Source organism: Cetorhinus maximus, chromosome 31, assembly GCF_964194155.1.
Source record: "Cetorhinus maximus chromosome 31, sCetMax3.hap1.1, whole genome shotgun sequence".
Classification (NCBI taxonomy): Eukaryota; Metazoa; Chordata; class Chondrichthyes; order Lamniformes; family Cetorhinidae; genus Cetorhinus; species Cetorhinus maximus.
The window spans coordinates 11,666,509-11,681,281 of NC_135909.1; the positions used below are offsets into that span (position 1 = coordinate 11,666,509).

The following is a 14,773-nucleotide window of genomic DNA, read 5'->3' on the forward strand; positions in this document are numbered from 1 at the left end:
CCAAGTCCTGTTTCCTCAACTCTCAAATGGACAACATGCCAGGGGAGGACAAAAAAATGCTCCAAAGACACTCTGAAACGTTAATTCAAACGCTGCAGCATTTATATTAATGACTGCGAGGAACTTGCTTCTCACCATTCAAAATGACCAAAACCTGCCCCCCAAGCTGCAGCGCGCTGTGAGTCCCCAGGTCTTCATGATGAGGCAGAACGGCGGCTAAGAAGAAGTAACAGGAAGCAAATCTTGCACTCTGGATCTCACTACCTCGTGGGACATCCTGTCCCCATGTGTCCAAAGGTCTGTAGGCCGAGAATTGACCTGTTCACTCTCATGAAGACCCATGGCAGAAACTCACGGCCCTGAGTGGATGTCATCATCGTATCGAGGGACAGACGATAACCACTGCTTGTTACATAATACATATAAGAAGAGGTCATCTCCATCCATAGTATTTCTACAACTGTCCCTTCCCGAATAATATGAACAAGTCTCCTCTGTTGTCTCTGATCTGTCAACTTCACTGTATCAGAATGTGCTGCCATCTACTGGCCGCAACAGAGCGGTAGAAATTCACATTGTCAGTGTCGCGGAAACAGGTCAATGTGAGGAATTTGTGATGTGATGTGATGGGGCAGACATAGAAATGCAAATATGAAATACAATTTAGGAAACACGATTAATTAATTTATTCCCATTGAATCGGCAGCAGTTACAGGCCAACTATCGCATGGAACAACTGAGACGATTAGATAAACTGCATTTAAGGGAAGTCTAGATAAGTAAAGGAGGGAGAATGAATTTCAGGGATAAACAGAGAATGTTACATGAAGTATTCTAGGTGGAGGATCTTGTCGGGCAGTTTACCTGTTAGAACAAATGGCCCAGTTTCAGTGAGGTATATTCTGGGTTGAATGAATCCAGATTTGCAAAGTGTCTCAGGGACTGACAGACACGTAATGAGTCCCACACTCAAACTGTGAACAAAAGACAGAGAGATCCAGAATGAATCATTAACTCAGGCCTGGCATCAGTGACTGACTGATACACGTTGAATCGCACACTCTCACAGTATTCAATGGACAGAATGATACAGAATGATTCATACACACAGGCACATCATCAGAAACTGACAGATCCACGATTAATCCCGAAAACAAATCCTGTCCCATGGACAAGGTGATAAAGAATGAATCTACAGAGACCGACAGATGAACAATGAATTCCACACTCAAACCCTGTTCCAGAGACAAAGTGGTCCTGAATGAACCTCACACACATGCACATAGAATAGCTACAACAGAGAAGGGGACTATTCGGCCCTCTGTCCCTCCTGAGATGCTTCAGCAGAAACTCAGCTATCCCAGTCCCCAGCCCTGCCTCCATAGCCATGTAAACTTTTATCTTCAGGTGGCTGTCCAGTTCCACTATGAAAGCCCCGATTTTATTTTGCCTCTACCACATATCTCAGACAGTGCATTCCAGACCCTCACCACTCACCAGGGAAGATGAATCCTCATGTCCACATTGGTTCGTTTAAAACCGGTGCTTTGCACCAATAGAAACTGTTTCTCACTGTCTAATCTGTCTCAATCTGTCGCTGCCTCGTCGTCCTGTATTCTCGATCGTCAAGCATTGTTTCTCAGTCTGACCCCATCCCTGCAACTTCGGAAAATCTCTTGGCCAACCCCTGCTCTTTGTTCGTATGTTCCATCAAATTACTCGATTAATCGGGATGAAGAACTTCCTTAAAGAAGCAGTCATTGGTTTAAATGAAGGGACCGAGCTGTGATTTAATTTCTGGAACCAAGTAGGTCCTGGAGGGAGCTCAAGGGCCAACGAGAGTTATAGAGAGCAGAAACATTCAGGGGAATGGTGAGAAGAGAGAGAGCGAGCAATTGGGGCTGAGTTTCCGATCTCCATTTCTAAAAGACAAGAGGGCCTAACATAAAATTTGAGCTAAACCGATCGAGGGTGATATCAGGAAGGTTTCTTCACACAAAGGGCCGCGCAAATCTGCAACCCCTCTCCTGCTTTTGAACCTGGGGGTCAATTCGAACATTTAGGAACTGCATCTGTTAGTTTTTGTTTGTTTGTTTGTACAGTAAGTATTTTAAGGATTATAAAAACACGATAGATGGATGAAGTTCAAATACAGAACAGTCCTGAGCTGAACAGGATTGTGTGGAGAACAGTCTCCGTCTGTTCCTATATTCACATCTTCCTAATCCTGCACCAAACAAATCATCACCCATTCTATTTTTTCTTAACAGTCAAAGTTAATTTCTCCTCCCATCTTCATAACGAAAAACGAATTCTGGAGGGAACTGAAACTAGGTGCATTCCTTTGTTGAGAACATTTTCCTCTCACGATTAACGATTTCAGATTGAATACTAGAACCCCATCCACCGGTCAGTTACCAGTAACTGCTACTGACCCACAGAGAATCCTGTCACCCCTGCATTCTCTATATTTCCCCAGCTGCAAATTCTTCCATCAGCTTTGGGGAATATTTATCCTGAAAAATCAGTCAGATGATGATTTTGTTAAAAATAACCACATCCAATCAACCGGGCTTTTCCCTCTCTGTTATCCTCTTTCTCGGTGGCTGCATATCTTACTGATTGGACACAGGAGTTGATCTTTCATCAGTCCAGTGGCGGACAGACCAGCCGAATATTAGAGCAATTTCTGATATGGTTTAATTTCAAATGCAGTTCATTTATCATTTTGCGAATATATCAAGAGATTCAAACTAGTTCTGTTAAAGCAGAATGACAGTGAGTTTAGTAAGAAAGGTTTACAAAGTACAGCAACTTCTTTCTGCTCACTGTACAAACATATAGCGAATTGTTTCAAATTGCAGGAGTGGAAACCGCAGCCCGCAGTCTTCATGTTAGCAATGACCTGAATTTCACTTTTGTGGGTAGAGGGGTACAGGGAGCGTGGATGTTATTGTGAAAACTGAAGTCACTTTTCCTGTGAATGGAGCCGGTTAAAGAGTTCGGGCCGGCCTGAGGCCGGGGTCAGTGGGTAGCCTGGGGTTAAAACAGGCCCCAGAGACAGGAAATAAGATTTGAAAGAGAGAGGGGGTGCGGGCGGGGCGGAGCGGGACGGGGTGATGCGGGGAGGGGGAGGGAGAGCCGGGGAGAGAGTTAGGGTGGGAGACAGCGAGGGAGAGAGGGAGGGAGTTAGAGAAGGGCGGAGCTGCAGGAAGAGAGGCAGCGGGCGGGAGGGAGGGAGGAACTTGAATTTTTTCACCACATTTTGCAACCTCAGGAAGACCAAAAACCTCACGGCCAATGGTGCGTGAGCGGAGGTGTGTCTTGGTAAGTGAGATTGCTGCTTGAATGTGCAGAGCAACATCTCACCGCAGCAACCTGATCAATGACTGTATAATCTGGTTCAGAGACCCTGTTTGAGGGATTAATATTGATCCCAGGACTCCGGGTAAGACTCCGCTTGTCTTGTTGTAAATAGTCTGGTCGGATTGTTCACATCCGTCCGAAAGGGGAAATGGGGCTTCGGTTTAAATTGTGATTTATGAGTGAAATAGTCATGTATCTTTATTGCCCCTCTGTGGGGCATTACACAATTTGTGAAACTTATTTGCCTCTTCTAGAATTTCAAGCAGTTGGAAGCACTGAAGAAATCCTGGTTCTATCTTTACTAATTCACCTGAACTGTGATAATGAAATATAACATCTTCCAGGCAGTGGAGATATAATATAGGCACCAAAAATACTCACACTCCACAGCGGATGTTGCCTTTTTTCCCTCAGGGAGACTCGGTTGAAGAGTTTCCCTTTTTTGTTACTCTGAGATTCTCAGTGTTGTAATGCTGTCTGCTTCATTCCTGGGAGACAAGTGGGACTCAGAAATGATCACTCCCTCCCTGTGTGACTCCGACTGATACAGTTGTTATCATTAAGGTCAGTCAGTCTCTGACCCCTTATCAGGTCCAATATTTGACCCAAAGTTAACTTTTTTTGTTATCCACACTGGGAATCGAAATTCCTGCTGCACTCTCTATCCCTGCCGTGATAAAAAATCCGGCTCTTACAACTGTGGGTGTCTATCTCTCATTGTCTGTGACACCTCTTCAATTAACAATCTACTTCTGCTTCTCCTTACAGAGTGCAATCTCTTCTGTCTTTTTTTCCCTATGCAGTGAACTATGATTCAGTCAGCTGCTCCCTTGCTTTTTACAATGAGGAGGTTGTGAGTTCAAAACTCATTTCCGAATCCTGACCACAAATTCAGGCTCACGCTCTAGAAAATTCATTGCTGTTGCTGGTGCCAGCTTTTAGACGATATGTTGAACTGAGCTGCCATCTGCCTTCTCACGTAAAATATACCATGGCACAATTTCGGAGAGGGGCGGGGGAGTTATTCCATGATGTCGGAGACATTCAAAACAGATCATATTGCCTTCAACACATTGCTGTTCCTGGAAGCTGACTGTGTGCAAATCCTTTGAAAAATTGTTCAAAAACATGATGACTGAATTCCTGTTAGGAAAACTCAAGTTATTATTGAAAATTCTGCTGAGTGAGCTTCACTGGACAGCAGAGAAAACAAGTGAGGAATTCGAGTAAATGGACACCAGAGAACAAGTCACCGTCAAAACTGGATCAACTCTTGCGAAGATCAATGAGTAAAAGCGGAGAGTTCCGCGCATCATCAGTTTATTAACCAGAGACACTCACAGAGTGTTTTGTACAATGTGTCTCTAATGCAAACCTGAAGGAACGAAGCCTTACCAGTTCATGGTGATATTGGGGATGGATATCCATATATTTAATAAATGAGTAAGAATGAATAAACATAGGACTCCAAATAATGATTATCTGTGTCTTTGACGTGATGCTCTTCCCGTTATGCTGATAATCTTGTCCTTCTCGATGGTACATGTATCAGGGAGGACGCTGCTGTCCAAATACGCATAGGAATTAATGCAGGTGTCCTGTAGATCGGACATACTGCAGCTAATATGTATAATCTCCGCAACAATTTTTCCGCCTAAGAGATTTGTTTTGTTATTTTTTTCGATTCAGATCATCTTGGGGTGATTGAGAACAAGGAAAGGACATTCGGAACATGGCCTGAAATGGGCTGAGAGAAAGAGGAAATACTCGGCTGGTGTATTTTTGTAGCATTTACTACTTCTGTCCGTGTGAGAATAAAAACGATTTGAGAGGTTGGTTGCAGATTGAAGTGTTTACTGCAAGTAAGACGCTGATACAAATTCACTGTACAGAAAAAGCCAGGTATGTTTTTCGGTCGCGGACAGCTGGTTATTTTTGGTGTGAATAAGATCAAAAATAGCAGAAGATGGTTTGGATTCATCGGCCTCTGTGCTGTGGGCTTCGCTGCACCGCCCTGCGACGGAGCCGTAATTCCTTCCTGCCGCTGAATACTTTACGGTAGCCAAGCAAATATTGACTTCTTACTTATTTTTAATCAAGAGCACACGTGTTGAGAAGCTCACCTTGGCTGCGCAATTACACTTCACACCACTCCGAATGCAACAGACAAAGACAGACACACAGATAAGCAGTAGAGACGATCAGGACACACACAGTGACAGACAGGAAAAGGTGCGCAAACCAGCAAGATCCCGCCCCCACCCCACAAACTCAACCCCCCGCCCCCTCACAGCTGGATGAGGGAAAACAAGCCCAAGAGAGACAGGGGGACCACCCGCTTTCTCGGCCACTCACTTTAGCCATCACCATCCCAGCGGGAACAACGGGGCGGCGCCACTCCCTGTGGGATAGAAATGGCAGGAATTCCCCCAGCTCCAGTAACTGGACCTCCTAATGGATCTGGAAGGGACACCAACTTCCGTCCATCTTAAGAGAGTCACAGCTCCCTGTATGTGAATGTGGATTAACCCCTTATATTCCCTCACAGACTCTGTGATCCCCGGGCCCTTGTGAATTCCGAAAAAAAAAACGCTAAGAAGACCTGAGAGCTGAGCAGGCGGGAGGGGGGATGGGAGTGGGGCGCGGGACTGGGGACAGAGAGGGAGGTGCGGAGGGTGGGGGTGGTGGATGGTGTGTGGTGGTGGGGGTTGAAAGCCATGGCGCAGAGTGATGAGTGTGAAAACAGCCGACTTTAAAGGCCACAGGAAAGCGGTGCCTGGAGCTGCCCCGAGAGACAAGCTTTGGGTTGTCAGTAAAAAGATCTCCTGTAATGAAGGCACAAAATCAGAAACAGGAAATGCGGGGAATATTCAGCAGATCCGAAAGCAGCTGTGGAGAGATATTCCTGTCGCCAGGATGTAACTCTCCAATTGGATACTTCACCTCGCTCAGATCTTACACTCTCAACACCTTCGTGTGAGGAACAGGTCGGGCGGGAATTGGGTCTTTGTTGATTTGAGCAAACAGAGCAATGCAGCAATGAGAAGCTCCTCACCCCCCGGCGGCTTGGGGAAGGATGGGACTCAGATACAGGAACCTGACAGGTGCTGAAAAAAGGAAAATCACATCGCGTGTTTTAAAGCAGTGACGATGAATGTGAAGTTCAAAATCATTTACGCAGAGGAGCATAGCAGAGTCAGGATGGCCGAGCGGTCTAAGGCGCTGCGTTCAGGTCGCAGTCTCCTCTGGAGGCGTGGGTTCGAATCCCACTCCTGACATTATTTTTTCCTTCAGCACCTTCCAAACCCGAGACCTCCACCGCTTGGAAGGAAAAAGGCAGCAGATGTATGAGAACAGCAGCAAGCTCCCCTCCGAGCTACACACCACCCTGACTTGGAACTGAATCGCCCTTTTAAATCCTGGAACTCCCTTCCTAACAGCGCTGTGGACGGTCTTACACAATATGGGCTGCAGCAGTTCATGAAGGCAGCTCACTGCCAGTTTCTCAAGGGGAATTGCGGTCGGCCGAGCCAGACTCGAGGCAACCGGATCCCCTGAAAACAGCTCATAAAGTAAACTGGATACAAAAGCAACATACTGCGAATGCTGAAAATCAGAAATAGTAACAATCAGAAAGTGCTGGGAATACACAACAATTATACAGCATCTGTGGAGAGAAATTTAGAACTAGCATTTCAGGCCGGTGAGATCATCATTTCCTTCTCTCTCAGTGTGAAATCCTTGACTCAGTCAATATCCCCTCCCCTTTTAATGACACCTTCCTATCCAAAGCCTCAAATACGCCTTGCAAGTGAAACAGTGATGCACTTGTTCTTCTTTCAGTTTAATGTGCTGCATTTGCTGCCGCAATATGTTCTCATCTGCTTCAGGTGAGTGAGCGCTTTGAGGAATCTCCATTCAATCCGCAAGCCTGACTCTGAGCTTCCTGTCACTTGTCATTTCAATTCTCCACCTTGCTCCCACTCTGGCCTTTCTGTCCTTGGTCTGCTGCAGTGTTCCAGTGAAGAATAACATAAGCTCGAGGAAGAACACCTCACCCTGCACATTTCTGGCCTCAACGTCGAGTTCAAAATTTTTAAATTATAAACTCAGCCTACCTCTTGTTTCATGTGTTTCTTTCAGGATTATCATTTTATTTTCTGTTTCTTATTTAATTCCTTCACTTTGCAATTGGGCGGCTGATCTTTAGCCATTCTCACCTCATCTGGACCCACATTTTGTTTTTTGCCTGTTCCAGTCCTTTGGCTTTGGCGCCGTGAAACCTTTTGTAATTGAATCTCTCCGGGCCCCGAAACCATTACAAACCTGCGCTTTTGTTCAACCTCTTCCCAGAGCCCGGACTGGTCCCTTGCTCCAAGCCTATTACATTCCTATATTCCCTCAGTTCAGATGAAGGGCCACCAACCTGAAACATTAATTCCTTTTCTCTCCACAGTTGCTGCTGAGTATTATCAGCATTTTCCGTTTTTATATTATAGCCTGTTCATTGACTGATAACACATCCCTTTTAAGCAAAGCGTCAATTATCTGGAATTCGTAACAAGCCACTTTTAAACAGACAGAGTCATATTTACACAGTTTCGATTCCCTGACAAAATACAGAATTTTACCGATTCCATTCTGTGCCCACGGGATCAATTCCCATGCCGGCTTCTCACACCCTTCCTGCTCTACAGAATGTAGGACTGATTTCTATCCATAAATCATAGAATGCTAAAGGACAGAAGGAGCTCATTCCGCCTGCGTTGGTTCTTTGGTTGAGCGATATAATTACTCCGAGATCCGGGATCTGACCCCATTGCCCTGTATTACCTTCTTTCAAGTGTTTTTTTCCCTCCAACTCTCTTTTGAAAGTTAATCATTTATCTGCTTCCATCACTCCCCAGGTAGCTTCCATTTCACAATGAGCTCACTGTGTAAAATACATTCTACTCATCCCGTTCCTGTTTCTTTTCCCAATCAGCTTCAAACTGTGTCCTCTGGTTAGCGACCCTCCTGTCAGTGGAAACAGTTTCTCCTTATTTACTCCAGTAAACTGGTCAGCATTTTGAACACCTCATAGGAGATGTTTTTTTCGATGCAAAGCAAGTGGAGGGAATAAAGGTGAATCTTTAAGAAGATTGAAGCTGTATGTGAATTTCTCCAAATTCGAGCCATTCCAGCAGCAGCGCCGTGATTTAACAAAACTCCCCAAAGCGCTTCAAAGGAGCTTGATCAAGCAACATTCGACATCGAGTCAGATATTTGGCCAGATGAACAAAATCTTAGTAAAATTGATAGATTTTAAGAGGGTATTAAGGGGAAGAGTGAAGTGGGGATGTTTCTAGAAGGAATTGCAGCGCTAAAGGCTCAGACAGCTGAAAACGTGGCCGCCAATGATGAAACAATGCAAAGTGTAAATGAGCAAGAGGACAGAGACGAATTCAGAAAGAGAAATGTCTTGGAATGGAACTGGAACTCCAGTCCGGCCAGTGAGAAATCCCCCCTGAACCACTAATGTTCACACAGCCGCTCTTTCCATGTATCCAGTTGGAAACCTGTCTGAAGGAACATGCAGTCTGACGCCTGTGATAATCCTCCACTGTCTGATCTAAAGCTGTATCAGGAGCTGTTCATTACAGCTGTGATAACCGTGTTGGTCTTGGTATTCAGTGGTGTAGATTCACATCATCCTTGTTTCGAGCTGTCTGTCAGGAACAGTCTGGAAAGATGACTGAGCAGTAATGGGAAGCAGTTTCCGCGGTGGCTGTATATGTCCAATTTTAAATCATTCTGAGGGCTGAGCAGACTGACTCTGGTCAGCATCTTTCAAAGGTTTTTGTTTTGTCCTCAGACGATGATGAGATTTCGCCTGTTCAGTGGTTCAGATGGGAAAGTGGGGAGTGACCTGTATAGAAGTTCGGGACGGCAGTTTCCCTTTTCTGAGAACATTGATAAACCTCTTGCTGACTTTCTTCAATACTATCTAAAGCATTCCAACCCACAACCTTTAAATGTCTCTGTTTATACCGACCGCAAGTCCAACGCGCTATCAGTTGCGCCACAGATTTACACCAATGATACTTGTTTCTCCTCTCAACATAGAAATTTCTGACATTGACGAACAGTCTGTTCAAAATTTCAGCAATTTGAACAGTGACTACATTTCAAAAGTGCTCATCGTCCGTAAAATGTTTTTGGACGTCCTGTGGTTGAGTAAAGAGCTATAGAAATTCAGTAGAATTTCAAAACGACATGGGCAGGTTGGTGGAATGGGCGTTTAAGCGGCAGAGAGAACCACATAACCCTACAAAAGTGACGGCGTAGAAAGAGGTGATTCAGCCCATCATGTCTGTGCTGGATAGAAAAAAGATGAAGAAGAAATTGGCCGCTCATTCTAAACCCACTTCACAGCACCTGATCCGTAGCCTTGCAGGTTACAGCGCTCCAGATGCAGATCTAAGTACATTTTAACTGAGTTGAACAGGTTCAGGCAGTGACATCCAAATGCTCGCCACCCGCAGCGTGAAATAGCTTTCCTCGTCTCCCCTTTAATCCTTTTAACAATGACCTTAAATCAACGCTTCCTGACAATTGACACCTCAGCGAGGGGAAACAAGTATTTATTGTCCACCCTATCTAGGCCCCTCATCATTTTGTACATCTCAATTAGGTCACCTCTCAGCCTATCCAATCCTTCCTCGTAGCTGCAATTTTCAAGCTTTGGCAGTATTCTAGTAAATCCTCTCTGTGCTCTCTACAGTGCAATTATGTCCTTCCTGTAAGGTGGCGACTAGAGCTGTACACAAAATTCCAGCTGTGGACTAACCAGCGCTTTTTCAGTTGATTTCCTTTTCCAGGGAAATGTGAAAAGATTAATTGTGGTCGGAAGAAAGCAAAGAGGGAACATTAAATAAAGCGTGTACACCCAAAGGGCGTGCAAGAGCAGGGAGAAATTGTGGGCATATTCATAAATGATTGAAGGTGACAGGAAAACTTTTATTCATTCATGGGATGTGCGCTTCACTGGCTGGGCCAGCATTTATTGCCCATCCCTAGTTGCCTTTGAGAAGATGGTGATCAGCTGCTTTCTTGATCCGCTGCAGTCCATGTGGTGTAGGTACACCCACAGCACTGCGGGGAAGGGAGTCCCAGGATTTTGACTGAGCGACAGTGAAGGAAAGGCGATATATTCCGAAGCCAAGATGGCGTGTGTCTTGGAGGGTAACTCTCAGGTGGTGATGTTCCCATGTAGCTGCTTCCCTTGCCCTTCTCGACCGTAGTGGTCGTGGTTTTGTAAAGTGCTGTTTAAAGAAGCTTGGTGAATTCCTCTATGTATCTTGGAGATGCGACGGAGGTGGAGGGAGTGAATGTTTATGGGTGTGGTGTAATTCAAGCTTTCTCCTGGATGATGCCAAGCTTCCTGATTGTTGTGGGTGCTGCACTCCACCAGGAAATTGGCGACCATTCCATCACACACCTGACTTGTACCTTATAGATTCTGGACAAGCTTTGGAGAGTCAGGAGGTGAGTTACTCGTCGCACAATCCCTCGCCTCTGACCTGCCCTTGTAACGACAGTGTTTATAAGGCTAGTCCAGTTCAGTTTTTGGTCATCAGTAACCCTCAGGATGTTGAGAGTGGGCGATTCAGTGGTGGTAACGCCATTATACGTCAAGGGCCAGTGGTTAGATTCTTTCTTGTTGGAGATGGCCATTGCCTGGCACTTATGTGACATGATTGTTACTTGTCATTTTTCAGCCCGAGCTTGGGTATTGTGCGGGTCTTGCTGCATTTGGATATGGACCGCTTCAGTATCTGAGGAATCACGAATGGTGTTGACCATTGTGAAATTATAAGCGAACATCCCCACCTCTGATCTTTTGATGGAAGAAAGGTCGTTGATGAAGCAGTGCAAGATGGTTGGGCCGAGCACATTACCCTGAGGAGCTCCTGCAGTGATATCCTCCAGCTGAGATGACTGAACGCCTTAGGCAAGACTCCAAACTAATGGAGTTTTCCACCTGTTTCCCATTGACTCCAGTTTTCCTAGCGCTCCTTGATGCCACACTGAGGCAAATCCGGCCTTGATGTTATGGGCAGTCACTCTCACCTTTCCTAGGGATTTCAGCTCTTTTGCCTATGTTTGAAAGAAGGCTGTAACGATGTAAGGAGCTGAGTGGCCCTGGCGGAACCCAAACTGTGAGTCAGTGAGCGGGTTGTTGTTAAGCAAGTACCGCTTGATAGCACTATTGCTGACACCTTCCATTACATAACTGATGATCGAGAGTAGACTGATTGGGAAGTAATTGGCCAGGTTGTATTTGGCATGCTTTCTGTGTACAGGAAATACCTGGGCAATTTTCCACATAGCCGGGTAGATGCCAGTGTTGTAGCTGTACTGGAAAAGCTTGGCTCGGGGCGTGACAAGTTCTGGGGCACAAATCTTCACTACTATTTCCAGAATATTGTCAGGGCCCATAGCCTTTGCACTACCCAGTGCCTTCAGCTGTTTCTTGGAATCATGTGGAGTGAATCGAATTGGCTGAAGACTGGCATCTGTGATGCTGGGGACCTCTGGAGGAGGCTGAGATGGATCATCCACTCGACACTTCTTGTAGCACATGCTTATCGCTAGTGCTGATGTGCTGAGGTCCTCCATTATTGTGGATGGGGATATTTGTGGCGTCCCTTCCTGTGAATTGTTTAATTGTCCACCACCATTCCCAACTGGATGTGGCAGGACTGCAGAGTTAATGTCTGCCCGTTGGTTGTGCGATCGCTTAGCTCTGTCTATCACTTGCTGCAGATACTGTTTGGCACGCAAGTAGTCCTGTGCTATAGCTCCACCAGGTTGACAACTCATTATTAGGCTATAACTGATATAAGGCGGGTGCAGCTCCTGGAATGCCCTCTTCATTCTTCATTGAACAAGGGTTGATCACCTGGCTTGATGGTAATGATATAGTGGGAGATATGCCAGCCCATGAGTTTACAGATTGTGTTCGAGTACAATTCTGCTGATGCTGATGGCTCCCAGTGCTTCATGGATGCCCTGTTTTGAGTTGATCGATTTGTTCAAAACCTATCCCATTTAGCACGGTGGTAGTGCCACACAACACGATGGAGACTAACTCAATGTGAAGTTGGGACATCGTCTCTGCAACTTCTGTGTGATAATCACTTCTACCGATAGTGTCGCAAACAGATGCATCTGCGGCAAGCGGATTGGTGAGGATAAGCTCAAGTATGATTTTCCCTCTTGTTGGTTCACTGAGCACCTACCACAGACCCATTCTAGCAGCTATATCATTTAGGACTCGTCCAGCTCGGTCAGTAATGGTGCTAACGAGCCACTTTTGGTGATGCACATTGAATCCTTCCACCCAGAGGCCATTCTGTGCCCTTGCCATCCTCAGTGCTTCCTCCAATTGGCGTTCAACATGCAGAAGCACTGGTTCCTCAGCTGAGGGAGGGCGGTACGTCTTAATCAGCAGGTTTCCTTGCCCATGTTTGACCTGATGCCTTGAAACTTCATCGGGTCCAGAGGTGATATTCAGGACTTCCAGGGCTACTGCTTCCCGACTGTATACCACTGTGCCGCCACCTCTGCTGGGCCTATCCTACCGGTGGGACAGGGCATATCCAGGGATAGTGATGGTGGAACCTGGGACATGATCTGGGAGGATGACTATGTCAGGCTGTTGCTTGCCTAGTCTGTGAGGCAGCTCTCCCAATTTCGGCACTAGCCCCCAGATATTAGTAAGGAGGACTTTGCAGGCTGGACAGGGCTGAGATTGACGATGCCGAGATCGATGCCGCATGGTCCGTCCAGTTCTACTCCCTTTTTTTGACTTTGTCACGGTGTGTTACAAGTGAGAGGCTTGTTAGGCCATTTCAGAGGGCATTTAAGAGTCAACCACATTGCTGTGTCTTCGACAGTGCGAGCAAGTGGCGCTAACTCACCAATCACCTGCTCACTGAAGTTCAGTTTGGTTTCCGCCAGGGCCACTCTGCTCCCGACCTCATTGCAGCCTTGGTCCAAATATGGACAAAAGAGCTGGACTCAAGGCGTGAGTTGCAAGTGACCACAGTTGACTTTACAGAAGCATTTGGCAGAGTGTGGCACTGAGAAACCCAACAAAACTGAATTTAAATTATACAAGGAGGGAAGCTCTCCACTGGTTGGAGTCGGCCCCGGGATTTCTAATACATTCCAAAAGATTTCCAGCATCCACAGTATTTCGCATTTTGTTAATTTCCTGTGGGTGGCAATGAAAGGATATGTTGATTGCGGTTTTTGTAGCGCCTGGCTCATTGGTCTAGGGGTCTGATTCTCGCTTTGGGTATTTGTAGTGAATTAATATGCGAGAGGTCCCGGGTTCAAGACCCTTGCGAGCCCCACCGGCATTTTAATACATTAATTCGTGTGCTCGAGGCGGTGCCAGTTGGGGAAATCAGGACCAGGTTTGAACATCCGGGAAATCATTGCGGAGAATAAATCACAACACAGAAAATGAACGCAAAGTTTCTCCTAATGCATCGAATACGGCAACTCTCTCCTTGTGGGCTCTGTCGGATGCTGATTGCTGTCAGTTACAGTCTTGAGTGAGAAACCACATTTCAGTTGTGTTCCGGTACTTGCTGTGAGTCGGAAGGAGTTTCTTTATTCTTCCAGATGAATGTATGTTTCGGACTTTCCGCGATGGGTTTTCACACTGTCTAGAAACATGTTGAAGTGTTGAAGTGATTCACATTAGTCGATTTACAACAGTTCATATCTGATGTGATGGAAATGTATTTTATTGACAAACTACATGAGACACCTGATTGATTATTCAGGACCTGAAACAAGCAGTTCATGAATGCAAAAAAGTACGGAAGGATGTTTAATAAAGGAGCTACTCGTGACGAGGTGGCCGAGAAGTTAAGGTGATGGGCTGTTAATCCATTGTGCTTTGCACACGTGGGTTCGAATCCCACCTTTGTCGTCAGTTTATTAACTGGTTCTTCGTGAACGCGGTGCTTTTTTCAGAAGGCATGTCTGAAATCACTGATGTAATCTTTCCGAGGCCAGGTTTACAGAGGAGGTGGCGTCGGGATAATGTCGCTAATCACTCCATGATTATGTGAATTTAAGGCTGCTCATCCACTGTGCTTCCCACGCGTGAGTTTAAATCTTGTTTCTTTATGGGACGGCGTTATGCAGAAAGGAAATCTGAAAAAACCATTGTTGTATCAGACCCAAGTTATGACGTTTCCTGTAATACCGTGAATATCAATGTTTCAGGGTCGATCTGATTGAAACTATTACGATGATTAAATAACATTCTAGCTTCGTTTTTTAGTCTAGCGGGCAGTGTGCAAACTATTTAGCTTGTTCTGGGGTGTTGCCAAGAAGCATTGGG

At 45.7% G+C, this 14,773-nt stretch overlaps 1 long non-coding RNA gene and 2 other non-coding genes across 3 annotated transcripts in view; all 3 read left to right on the plus strand.

Annotated features, from left to right (window-relative positions):
* The window catches only part of LOC144670421 (uncharacterized), a 918,626-nt gene that overhangs the window by 564,940 nt on the left and 338,913 nt on the right, over nucleotides 1–14,773 (plus strand). The window lies entirely within an intron of this gene.
* Nucleotides 6,562–6,644, plus strand: trnal-cag (transfer RNA leucine (anticodon CAG)). The gene has a single exon. It is a non-coding gene; the product is annotated as a tRNA-Leu (tRNA).
* On the plus strand, nucleotides 14,275–14,356 carry trnan-guu (transfer RNA asparagine (anticodon GUU)). Its single transcript has one exon. It is a non-coding gene; the product is annotated as a tRNA-Asn (tRNA).